Source organism: Fragaria vesca, linkage group LG1 (assembly GCF_000184155.1).
Source record: "Fragaria vesca subsp. vesca linkage group LG1, FraVesHawaii_1.0, whole genome shotgun sequence".
NCBI classification, from domain to species: Eukaryota; Viridiplantae; Streptophyta; class Magnoliopsida; order Rosales; family Rosaceae; genus Fragaria; species Fragaria vesca.
In genome coordinates, this window is record NC_020491.1 from 14,004,700 (window position 1) to 14,015,685 (window position 10,986).

Below are 10,986 nucleotides of genomic sequence, written 5' to 3' on the forward strand. Positions count from 1 at the left end.
CATTCTCTCATCTCAGTCTCTTCATCAAGGCTTTCGACAACAACCATTTTAGCTCCATTTAAGTTCAATTAGTAGTTTTTGAATCAAAGTCATCACTCATCATCCATTAATAAGTCAACAATCATTCATTGAATTGGTTATCAATATTAAACTTTCGAGCATGAACTTGGTATTGGGTGTTGAATTTACTATAAAAAAAAAAGTTTAGGCAGTTAGCAGTTTGTCTACTTAAGCGGATGAAGTGCTGAAATGTTGGAGGGTACAAAAAATCTCCCACATATAGTAGTTGAGTTTGGGCATGTGATTAGGAGGGGGGTTTAGTAAAGATGAAATACGTTTTTATTGGTGGTTGTTATTGTGTACATGTCATCTACTACAAAAAATGAAGATAAAATAAACATTTTAATTGGGTAAAAACAAAGATTCAAAGAAGACTGAAATTAGCTTCAGTATTTAGTATGTAGCTTTTTTTGTTTTCTTTTGTTTGGGCCTTAAGGTCTATTTGTCTGTTTGAATAAGTAGGAAAAAAAACTTGTTTCTGTTCTTAAAAAAAATTTGTTTCTCTTCTTAAAAAAATAACTTAAACATGTTTATCACAATCATTTGGTCATAACAAATACTGAGAAAAGTAAAAAAAAAATAGTTCTCATTCTCTCGTCTCAATGTCTTTATCAAGGCTTCACAACAATCATTTAGCTCCATTCAAGTTCAATTAGTAGCTTTTGAATCAAAGTCATCACTCACCATCCATTAATAAGTCATCAATCATTCATTGAATTGGTTATCAATATTAAACTTATAATCATGAACTAGGTATTGGGTGTTGAAGTTACTCCAAAAAAAATAGAGGGAGCATGCCACATAACAATTTTTGGTGTTTTAGATGACATGCCTCTAATACCATGCGATGCAAAAGGAAAGCTCAATAACTATATTTTTCATTGTAGCCTTACTCAAAAAATTAATCTCATGAAGCTGCATCTTAATAGAACGGAGTAAGGAACTTGGCAAGATGATTGACTCTTGAAAGTGAAGAGCACTCCTTGCATGCCAAATAGCATAAAAACCAGCTCCAATTATTCCTCACCATAGCTTATCAACTGAGGCCATCAAAACAACAAACAAAACTAAAGCAACATATAAGAAAAAATTGTGTTGAGAGTGATTAAAATGTGTAGCAGCCTTTATTCAGGGGTACCATAGCTTATTAACTGAGGCATTTAAAACAACAAACAAAACTAGAGCAACATATAAGAAAAAAATTGTGTTGAGAGTGATTGAAATATGTAGCTGCCTCTTTTCAAAGGTATTTTAGTAAGTTCAAATTTTAGAAACCCCCACCCCGTACTCCAATGTTTGGGCCGGTTTCCATTTCATAAGTTTTTGGGGTTGTTTGGTGTACATAATGCTAGTGGGAAAAACTAGGTGTTACTGAGTATGAACAACTATGTCTACTAGTCATGTCATAGCTGGTGGTACAAGTACAAGTATGTTAGCTATGTTTAAAAATCAAAGCTATGTTTAACAACTATGTTTACCTGCACCAAAATATGCATTATTCATATACTTTGTAAGCATGTCTATCGGAGTTCAAGCAGAGGAGATATCATTTATACGTTAGCATGCTTTAAGCTTTCATAAAATGCATTTGATTAAAATCTTGTTGCTTGGTGTTTTATATCTCATGGTTCGGGCTGGTCATAAGATTTTTCTCACTTTCTTTCATTCCTTCCTTTCTTTTTTCTTTCCTTCTTTCTTTTATTTTTTGAAGAGTAATGTTAGGTGAACCACTTAGAACCCACCTTATGTGGCAACATGATGTGGCTATGCCACTTAATCAAAGTGTAATATCTAGTTTTTATGTTTATATTTTCCTTAATTACGTAATTTTTTTTCTCTTTGAACTTTCTTGAATTTACTTTATTTTTTGTTAAATCCTTTTTTTTTTAGGGTTCTCTTCATCATCTTCATCTTATCCTCCTCCACGATATGTCCTCTCTAAGACTCGACCATATATAGTAAGTCTCTAAGTATCCGTCCTCCGTCCTCTTTCTAGTCTCCTCCTCCGTTTAATTAATTGTTCACTCACTACCTCATTATAATTTATATCTTTAGAGCATTGTTGAACTCTTGCCAATCGATCCCGTAGCCTTCACCACATCAAAAAGCTGGAGAACTATATGACCCTTTCGTGAGTACTGTAATTTCATGATTTGATTTGATGTCTTGCTCCAATGAAAATCATCATGAGCAATCGTTTTTGAAAAAAAAAAAAACTATAGCTTTTATCTCTTCTTCGATATTGAACAAACATATTTTACACCCTCTTCAACGATCTATTCTTCAATCTCCCAATCATATTTCTGAATAACCTTATCTATGGTTTTCTAAGTTTCATACACAAGAAAAACCGAACTAATGTTGAATATCGTCATCGATGCTTGCGAGGAAAACAAAATTTGATTGAGAGGGTGTTTGAACAATTAAAGATGGGGTGAGGATGTTGAGAGAAGGGATGAGATTGAGAAGGAGATGAGAACAACGTCTGATGAAGGACTTTGTGTAGAGATAAGAAAGAAACAATTTCTTTTTTGTTGGAAGAAAGAAAAGAGTTTAGAAGATAAAATTTTAGACTAAAAAAATAGAAATATAAAATAAAACATATATAATGCTTTGATGATACTGCCACCTAAGGTTGGCTCTAGGTGGTTCACTTAGCATTACTATTTAAGAAGCCTCGAGATCCGATGACTGCCAAATTTCAATTGTTCATTCTTCACCTTGTAGATTAGATTTTGGAGTATCAAGTCTTCACCTTGTTCCGGGTTACTAAAGACTGTATCTTGACCAGATGGGTTTGAGAGATAGGCTCAAACCTTTCTTGAGATGTTCAGTAGATGTTGCTGAAGCATGTATATGAGCGTGCACAATGAAGAAGTGGGTTAGAATTAGATTAGTCGAAATGATATGAGTTAGGATATTAGGGATCGTGAAAGACAAAATTGGTTATGCACCACCACCATATATTAAACTAACCTACTGATTCAAGTCATACAATAATCTATATGTGCAATTACATGTACAACTGCAAGTGTGGATCTGTATGTCACTATGTCTAACCAGCTATGGCGCTCAACCATCTAGTCCAACCAACCTCGGGACTTGGCCAGAACTTTGCTTTCCATGATTTAGAGCATAATTGCTAAGTTTATTGCCACAGAGAATGCTTGAATAGTGAAACACTTATCAGTCCCATCTTCTTTCAAAGTCTTTCCTACACAATCCTCGTAGGCCTAGAATCTTCCTAATTTTACTGATTAAACTACTTTGGTATGTCTATAAATGCTTTTTCGTTTTGTTTTCAATACTCTATATATAGTGAGGCATAAACCTTACCCTCAAACATATGATATTTCAAGTTATTGATAAGGATTACTCAAACTCTCCAATGCCTAGTATTTACTAACTCAATTGATAATGAAACGGTTACAATGATTTCTTTAGTATTTGGATTGTTGTGTTTTCTATTAGGAATTTAGGATCTAAGTATTCTTTAAAGAAACATTTTCTATTATTTCTCGTAGTGTATAAGGATTAAGGCACTACAAGGATTAAGGGGTTAGTTCCTTGTTCTAGTATGAATAAGTGTATTATGCCTTGTGAGGCACCCACTTAGAATGTAACTTCCATTGAGAAAACCAAAAAATCTTCTCTCCTACGAACATGCTTGTATTAATGTGCTCATAAGACTTTCAACGCTTGACGAAGCCTCGTGGTTACACTTCCGACAATGGTCTACTTTTTCAAAACTATTCACAACTTGCTCAAGCAGGCAATGGTTTCCGAAGTAAGAACTCTTGTACTGCTTCTATGCGTCGGGAACTTTAACCGTGCCTAAAGCATTGTCACCAGCATTAGTCTTTGAAGCTAATGATTTCACATACATGACGTAAGAATTTGAGAACTGGACTGAAGCAGCGAGAAGGAGGCAAAGTGTGTTACTATATTCAATATCATATAGAAAACTCCAGCAACCAATCTTCATAAATTTAACTCTTGAAAACACAATTTTCCAACACCAAGTTCCTCAAATTTTTTCGTCCAAAAAAAGAAGTTCCTTAAATTTAACCTTTATACACACAATAATTTAAGGGAAGTGAAATTTACACTCCCTATTTTACAAGCCACACTCCCACATTTCATTTTTAGGTAAAGTTTTCACAAAAAAGATAAAACACATGTTACTATAAACAAGATTTAAATTACCAAAAAAAAAAATAAGAGTATAAATTGTAAAATTAGGAGTGTAAATTTCAGTTTCTTAATTTAACCCTTAAACACACAACATTCACAAACATGTAATAATTGAGTGCCAAAATTGAAATTAAAATCAAAACAGCCTATAATAATACACGTGTCGACCTGTTGTCTCTCCTGTGGGCCCCTTCCTTTGGAGCAGGATTCTTTTTACTGATCACTCTCAACTTTCTCACAAGAGTCTACATGAGCTCTCTCTCTCTCTGCTTCCTCCACTTTTGTCCGTACACTTTTAGGGTTTCCACAAAAATCGGCAAAGATGATGGATGAAGCAGAGGCCAGTGTGAGAAGTGTGAGAAGGAGGTGGAATCGAAAAGGAGGGAGCTTGGTTTGATTGAAAAATTGAGGGAGGAGATGATCAGGGAGATGGATTTGAGAGCGAAAGAGTTTCGCTTTCTTGAGAAGGCAATGAGGGAGTGGTGTTGTAGGCTTGAATTGAAAGAGAGGGAGATTGAGGGGCTGTGTGAGAAGTTTGAATTGAGGAGGCAAGAGTTTAAGCTGAGAGTTGAGGAGATTGGTGTTATGGAGAAGAAGGTGGAGGAGTGCCTTGATGAGATTGTGATTAAAAAGATTTGGATTCAGTCTTACCAAGGTTTTGAATAAAGAGACGGATCTGCAGCGATTTGAGAGATCAATAGAAGAGCGCGAGAAGTCTGTGGATTCAGCTTTTCATGAACTGAAGATAAAAGAGGGGAAAGTTGAAGAGCGAACCAAAGTTGAAGAGTGAGCAGTTGGAAAAAGAAAAAGCACAAGAGAAGACCTTGAATGTACTTGAAAAATCGATACAGGAACACAAGAAGTCTTTGGATTCAGTCTCATCTTGAAAGACCTTGAGTTGTATTCGTGTCAAGTGAAGGCTGAACATTTAAAAAAGGAGAAGCACTTTGCTTCTGTTGACAAATCGATGAGAGAACGAGAGAATCGAAGACCTTGGATGCACTTGAATTTTTTTTACAAGAATGCGATAAGTCTTTGGATTCAGTCTCACACTTGCTCCTAGTGAGAATTATGTTTCCTTCTGAAATTAGGATTGGAAATCTTATAAAGAGTCGAATAGTCAGTAAAATTAGGGTGACCTGAACAGTGAAAAGATGATTATTATTTAACGTGTAAGACCTATAGAAGAGCTAGAAAGTCGACACGATGGTTTTCCATCCAGTTCTCAAATTCTCGGGAAACATTTGTGGAATCCTTAGCTTCAAACATTTGTGGCACTTTTAAAGTTTCCAACAAGACGACGCATAGTAGCAGTCCAAGAGTTCTTACTTGGAAAACTAATGCTTGCTTGAGCAAGTTATGAAAGTTTTCAAGACGTAAATTCCTTATACGCCATGAGAAAGAAAAGATTCTCTAAACAAAACTTAAATCCTAATAGAGAACACAAAACAATCCAAAGAGATCATTGTAACCGTTTCATTATCAATTGAGAGTTGTTAAATGATACGCCCTAGGCATCGGAGAGTTTGAGCAATCCTCACCAAAACATGAAGTCTCATAGAAATTACCTTCCTGTTGGAGCATTCGGAACAAACAAACAAAAAGAGCATTTGTAGGCATACCAAAGTTGTTCAATCAGTAATATTAGGGATGGTTTGAGGTCATATACCATAAGAGGATTGTGAAGGAAAGACATTTAAAACAAGATAGATGTTTCACAATTCAAACATTCTCGGTGGCAATAGACTTAGCAATCATGCTCTTTTACGCAGCTGATATGTGTGAGATGTTGGTGTAGCAATTCTGGGACTTCGCTTCCTTTCTTTTTTCTGCTCATGTTCTTCAACATTGGACGGAAGAGATAGCAACAGGTTTGTGGTCTTTTTGAGCATGCTGTTGAGGGTTGTGACAAGCTTTTTGTGCGAGAAGATGAAGCTTTGCATGGACTCCTGGTTACAGCGATGGGAGAACTGACTATAGCAAAGCCTAAGCTGCCTAATGGCAGCTTTCTGAGCAGTGATGTTGCATTGAAGGCTAAAAACATAAAGAGGAAGCTGTGCACTTGGCTGCAAAAGTGAAGGCCTTAATGCTGGGACAATTGCCTGAGAAACACTTGATGGTGAATGATGAGTTGATTGCTAGGGTTCTCGAAGCTTGTAAGGCTGGAGGTTTTGTTGTTCCCCCACAATCTGCCAAACGGGGAAGAAAGAGGACAATAGAGCGTCCTCTTATTCAACCGGGGAAGAAGATGCTTGAGGTGTCCACAGTTCTGAGTCCGGAAATTGAAGACTTGAACTTGAGTCTTCCTAATGAGTTGGGTCGGCTTATGGTGACACCCCCAAAGAAAAAAGGTGGGCGATCACGAAGGTCTACAAACCAACCTAAGGAGGGTCCACCTCGCCCTACTCTAAAGGGTAGGAAGCGGTTGTTGAAGATTCTTGAGGAGGATGATATGATAGAGGAAGTAAATCCCTCTAATGATTCTACAAAAACAATGGAAGTGGTTGGCAAAGAGGTAGTTCTATCTCCAAAGATGAAGTCTCCGACTGAAGTTGCTACAATGGAGATGGAGAAGGCGGTAGTTGAAGTGGTGAATTCCACTTCTATTATCACATCTGCTTGATTGGGAGATCAACAAGAAAATAAGAATTTTGTTATCACAGTTTATAACGCTTCGAAATCTTTAATCTTCGTAGAAGGTGAATGTACTTGGATTAAGTGTTTTGGTATGTTTGTGTGAGGAGCGTACTAGGATAGTTTTTCTGCATAATGACTTTTTTGACGGCCCTCTGGGCAGGTCATTATTGTACTAATCGCTGAGCTTCATTAATGAATGACCTTTCTTTCAAAAAAAGTTTAGGATTCTCCTTTAGCTCCCCAAGCCATTATAATATCAATCGGTGGGTACCGCAACTCAAGGCCCCATGATCTTTAATGCACTGAACCAGAGCTCTTAGATCAGCTATTTGGTCATCTGCAGCCTTTTCCTGAAAGCAAAATTCAAGAGGTGTAAATTAATTAAGGATGATCCTGGATTTGTCCATTTAGAAGGCACTTGTTGAATGTACCTTTTCATCATGTTATATGTCTTTACTGAAAATTTCAGTGCAACTCTTCTTTGCATCCTCCACATATTTTTTCAAGAGTGATACCAGGGGAAACTTGTTAATCAACTTGAAGTTGCAGATAAAATGTAACAGCCTTAATCAGCTGCTTTCTCTCAATTAGATTCTGAATAATGCCTAACTAAACTTTTATAAATTATCTTAAATATGGCTTGGTAATACAATGACGGAGACAATGATTGCTTGGTGAATAAAAGTGTTTGGCCATGTTAAACAGCGACAAGCGTGACTTGTGGATCATCCTTGTACCGATATTGTTCTAACTTAACCACCTTTAAGGTGTTGAGTTTTAACCACAAAATGCCTCGGTACAATTAGGAATGATCCACCCACTTATAACTTATATTTTATTTCTCACTTTTCTGATGTGGAATCTATTACTCTCTTATACTTCCAACACGCCTCTTCACGTGCAACCTGACTCAAGGTCTGCACGTGGAATGGATTAGGACGGAACAAACCAAGGGACACAAATCAGGTCCATGAGAATTGGGCGAGAGACAGAACCCAGGAGAATTGGAGAAGTAATTGGAGAGGGACATGCTCTGATACCATGTTAAACAGCGACAAACGTGACTCGTGGATCATCCTTGTACCGACATTGTCCCAACTTAACCACTTTTAAAGTGTTAAGTTTTAATCACAAAAGCCTCGGTACAATTTAGAATGATCCACCCACTTATAACTTATAGGACTAATTTCAGTTTACCCCCATCAACTTTAGTTCGATCATCATGTTAGTCCTTCTTCTTTCAATTTCATCAAAAACACCCCTCAACTTCCAATTTTCATCAGCCGCGCATGTCCAAACCTCCAATCTCCATCAAATTCCTTTGTCAAGTGATGACTTGATATCAAGAAGAAAGTCAAATTCTGAAAGTTACATTTCGGACCATTTTTCCCCCATATCGATACACATCTTCGTTCTCATCACAACCCCCTAACCTTAGTGATTTTGGTGGGATTGAATGTAATTTGTCTATTTTTCCTTTTTTTCTTTCTTCTTGATATCAAGTCATCACTTGACAAAGGAATTGGATGGAGATTGGAGGTTTGGACATGCGCGGCTGATGAAAATTGGGAGTTGATGGGTGTTTTTGATGAAATTGAAAGAAGAATGATTAACATGATGATCGACCTAAAGTTGATGGGGGTAAACTGAAATTAGTTCTAACTTATATTTTATTTATCGCTTTTCTAATGTGGGATCTATTACTCTCTTATACTTCCAACAGGCCAAAACGATGAAACAAATTGACTGGAAAATGAATTGAGATATTTCTAAGTAGTATCCCTAAACTTGTAAGACAAGTCAAATTACAATCTGGGCAGAGCATAGGAAAAGGATTTGGTCTGGACAGGATAGGACAAAAGTTTCCTAACCAAAATAATTTAGGAAAAGAATTGCTAGTATAAAAGGGACTAGCTACTCAAACATTCAGAAAATATATTAAAATTTTCTTAAATATCCTACAATACTACGCCTTGTGCTGCTCTTTTACGTCGGGATTGTATAGATTGATGTCACAGAATAACAACTCATCTGTAAGTTGTGTTTAATTGCCTTTTTTATGTTATTTCTATTGTTTCCAATTCATCCATGTTTGTTGAAAGTTGAAACTCTATTTCAGGTTGCTGCATGCATCATGCAAAGCCATAGAGTTTTCTTTTCAACCTCATTGAATTGTATTTTTTTTGTAACTCCCTTGTATAGGAGGAAGTGAAACATGATAGGTATTTGACAAGCAATTTCCGGCCAGAGTGTGATTCTTGTCACAATTTCAAGGTTTGTTTCATGGCTCCTCAATTATAGATGTTTCTATGAATATATATTACGAGACCGTATTCTATATATTTAGATAAAAATAAGCTAACGTCCTGAAACTGGAATTTTTTCCTTTGATTGCCTGTGTGTAGGAAGATGGCCGAGAACTATGCTCAGACTGCTCTTCTATAGCGGTCACGAATTTAGACGAATGTAATTCTATAATACAAAGTGTATTTGAATTCTACAGAAAAGAAGAACTTAAAGTGGATGAAAAAATTCCTATACTTTTCATCGACAAGAATCAAATGAGAAGAATTTGCAACAATACCAGTGAAGGTAACGCGAGACTAGCTAAACACTAGAATTGTACATGATTCATCGTTTTATCTTAAATGCACGCAAAAAAGATCAATTTCTATAATTTTTATAATTGTAAAAAGATATGTATATATATATATATTAATAAAATTTAAAATTGTTTTGTTATGTATGATTTGACTAATATATCACTAAACAGTTTATGCATAAAGAACAAAAGAACGGAGGTTTCTCACAACTATTAAACTAAACAAGACAAGTGCTTTGTTACAACTTACAACCTTAATATGTTTTAACCTTTTCGTTTTGTAGTACAGATGGTACACTTGGCGTGGTCCTTCCCAGTATATGGGATTGCTCTCCGTCGTATATCATATATAGACTTATCATGAGTGGAATTCTTCAAACGGTAAGAATTTAGCCTCAAAAATATTGAATTTTTGATTAGTTTTCTTTTTCTTTTATGGAATTGCATGATCTAGACGCTCCAAAATTTGTTCAATTTTTTGGTCTCCGTATATCATGAAACGATAACTGCATTACAAACGTTATTTTAGATCGATCTAGTTGAAAAAAATGAATAATTTAGTACAATTAATGTGTTCAAAACTAAATATATATATATATATATATATATTTTTTCTTGAATAAAGGTCTGGTGCGGCTGCCCTCAAAGCTCCTTCATTAATGAAACCGTTAAATATAATGGAGGAGGGGGGTAATATGAAGCTTAAACTATATGTTCATCATTATATATATGGATGATCGGGTTTATATTTGTTTATCATATTGAGTTATATATGTGGATTAAAATGGTAAATCAAACAATTATTACTTTTCTTCTATAACAGATACAAAAATATCCGAAAAGTGGAGGAGATATCAAAAAGGTTTGGAAGCTCGCACTAGGACGCACAATCATACTTTTGTTCGGCTTACCAGAGTATGTATACGTGTTCTTGATATAGTTTATGAATCCTATAATATCGATCATGTTTAGGTCAAGTATTCTTCTTAAATTTCTGTTCAATTTTTTATTTTTTTGCTTTGCAATTCATCTATCTCATGTAATTGTACGTGCATATACAGTATAAAATTAGGAGAGATCTTGGCTCATGAGATGATGCATGCATGGATACGTGGACAAGGTTTGAAAACGAAATTTTATCTTTTTAGTTTATCAACTTATATGTGTACTTAATTGATTATATATGTTTTTTTAGACTGGAAGGAAATAAATTACAACTGGAAACCCCTAAAAATTATATATGTTAGTGATCATCATTCAAAAACATGTGTTCCTGCCGATTTGTATAATATTGATAGGTATACCGTATTTTGGAGGCTGTAAGAGAACGACTGAAGAAGGTTTATGCGACGTAATGGCACACAAATGGTTGGAGTGGTTTCCTTCCAGTGGTTTCGATAACTCGCACAAAACCATTCAACAAGTTCAATATACAGAAGAGCTGAGAGAGTCTTCAGTAGTAGGCATTCAGTGTAACATTGACGAGGTTTATG